Source organism: Acromyrmex echinatior, chromosome 14 (genome assembly GCF_024713525.1).
Source record: "Acromyrmex echinatior isolate Ae372 chromosome 14, ASM2471352v2, whole genome shotgun sequence".
Classification (NCBI taxonomy): domain Eukaryota; kingdom Metazoa; phylum Arthropoda; class Insecta; order Hymenoptera; family Formicidae; genus Acromyrmex; species Acromyrmex echinatior.
In genome coordinates, this window is record NC_141865.1 from 7,318,022 (window position 1) to 7,320,704 (window position 2,683).

General features: G+C 34.8%; 1 long non-coding RNA gene across 1 annotated transcript in view; it reads left to right on the plus strand.

Annotated features, from left to right (window-relative positions):
* The first annotated feature begins 498 nt into the window (after positions 1-498).
* The window catches only part of LOC147907405 (uncharacterized), a 36,126-nt gene continuing 33,941 nt past the window's right edge, over positions 499-2,683 (plus strand). Inside the window, exons 1-2 of the long non-coding RNA XR_015547443.1 lie at positions 499-590; positions 1,941-2,042. This is a non-coding gene — a long non-coding RNA (uncharacterized LOC147907405). The remainder of the gene's footprint in view (positions 591-1,940; positions 2,043-2,683) is intronic.

A 2,683-nucleotide genomic window follows, 5' to 3' on the forward strand; every position in this document is an offset into this window, starting at 1 on the left:
AAACTCAATGAATAGTTTTTTAATTACTCTATCAAGGTGTAAAATTTGTGTACACATGCAAAACACCTTTGATACATAACTCAAGAATTATCTCTTATTGAATCTTGTGTTTATGACATCTTTCGTTTACATTATAAACTCTTTTATACATAAAAATTACCTCATTTCGCCAATTTTCCATATAATTAGTGCGGAGATTTTCCTTTTAGAAACACATGCATGTGAGAGAACGTGAGTCGTGAGGAGGAAAGTAGGAAAACGCCATCGTAGGATCTTTGCCAACTGCCGCAACTTCCGCGCCTTTCCGCTGGACTCGGCGAAAAAGTTGTGATTTTGACAGGCCGTCACGCGAATCGTCGCAACCACGTCGCAAACACGTATGCAGCGTGCACGTATGTGCGTACACGAAGGTGGGAAGCGTGCCGGAAATCTATGCAACAGGTGGCATCGACGGGCACTGCAGTACAGTTTCGTGCAGTTTCGAAGGAACGTTCGACGGACGATGGCAGGGACAATTTCGATCCGCATCGAATGGAATGAGATTAAATGGGCTCCGTTACGCGAGATTGTCGGATAGATTAGATCATGATGTAAGAAGACATTGAACACTACCCATAGTGACGGTTTTTGTATTGATTTTTAAGATTTGGGGTTTTTTAAATTTGCCTTTTTTATCTCTGACGATTCCGAAATTCCATCACGCTAGAGATCGAATAGTATAATTAGATCTGTGATCTGATTATATCCCGTGGTGTAGGAACATCAGGAATCACAAACTCTTGTGACCAATTAGAAATTGGTCTTAAATCTTAAAAATTAATATGAAGTCGCGCCATTAGAAATTTTGTAATTTTTGTACGTTTGATAGGGTTGCCACAGACCTGGAAAACCGAGAAAAGTTAGAAAAATTGAAATTGGTCATGGAAAACTGGGAAAAGTCGGGAGAAAATGTGGGGTAAAAAGTGTGGAATTTTGAAATTTGCTCAAACAATTTCCTTAAACTGCTCCTATTCCAGATAATTATTATAATTTTTTACTATATCTCATCGTTTATAGTAAAATACATTCAAAACTTGCACATTCTAAATGATTTTAATAAAATAATAAAAATTTATATTTTGTTCAATATTTTTATTTAACCGCTCTTTTCTCAATTATATTCTTTCTTCCTTTCCAATACTAATTTATTTTTTATTGGTTCGAATTTGCATTCAAAATTTTAGTATATACTACTAAGCCTTTTTTGCATTGTTTTTAATAATATAGGCTAGATTTTTCCTCTTTAATTTACAACTCTTTAATAAAATGTATTAAAATTTACATATTTTACATTAGAAAGTTTTCCATTCTCATTTGGAAAATCTGGAAAAATGAGGGAATTTTCAAATTTATTTTTTATTTCAGGCAATCCTGTTTAATTGTAACGGTTACACAAGAATTTTTATATGAGAGTTCGAAACGATTGCGCATCTATGAGAATGTTACACCTGATATTCTTACATCATGAGATAGTTACGCGTGGATCGATCTTATGATGGAATTTTGAAATTGCGAAAGATAAGGCGCGTACTTTTGATTGTTATCACGCTCTTCGGTACTACATCGCGTCCCATGGTATCCAATTATTACATTGTCGCGTAAGAACCACGATTGGACGTTGGAACCTTGAAGCGGAACGCGTAATAGAGAAACCGAGCGTGAAGCAGCTCAATGCGGAATTACATGCTGAACATGAATCATTCGCGGGACGCGGAGGAGAGGAATACTTTTACGTAAAGCATTCTCTCGTGATTACGCGTGACGAGGACGCGTCGCAGAGATGTCGTAAAATCTGCGCGAAGTCGCGTTAGAAGACCGATATATCTATAAGCTAACTATGTGCCTATTATTTTTCAGAAGTACAAATTTTTATTTTAAATATGTGATTTTTTTTGTTTCAGGCCACAACGCTAATGAAAATATTGGGTTCCCCTAAGCAAATAATGAAGATTGAAGATTTTCATCAAAGATTGCAAATGCAGAGAGAACTCCAATATGCTGGAGTAAGTTCTAAGAATATTTATTTTTATTTCATTAACGCAAGCATGTTGTATTTTCTTATATGTGTAGTGCTTGTGTAACTATTTATTTTTCATCAGCAGATATAATATTTTGATCTCCACACAATTAACTGGACGTAAATATCTCTGATCGAAGGATATGTCTAATATAACACTACTAACTATGGCCACTCAAAACGTCATTAAGTTACAAGCTTTGATAGCTAGAAAGTAGATCTGCTTCCAGTGAAAGTCTATTATAAATACTGAACGAATCAGAATTTTCTGGTTACCTTCATTACAATTCTAGTCGAGGTACAACATTTCTGGTAAAAAATCTACTAGAATTTTTATTTTTATTTTTACCAGAATAATTATATCAATCAGAATTCTAGTTATCTCAATTAGAATTCTAGTAGACTTAATCAGAAAATTCTGATTCGTTCATTTTCATCAGAATTACTATTTAATTCAACCAGACTCTATTACTATTTTTCTCAGTATATCGTGTATCTTTTTGCGAACCGAGTCGCTCCATTGAAGTCGGGATAACTCCGTTTATCTATAGTTTTCAATGTAGACTATCTAATTCACGAGGATGCCACGTCATGTTTAATAACAGCCACCTTTCACTTCCGTTCCAG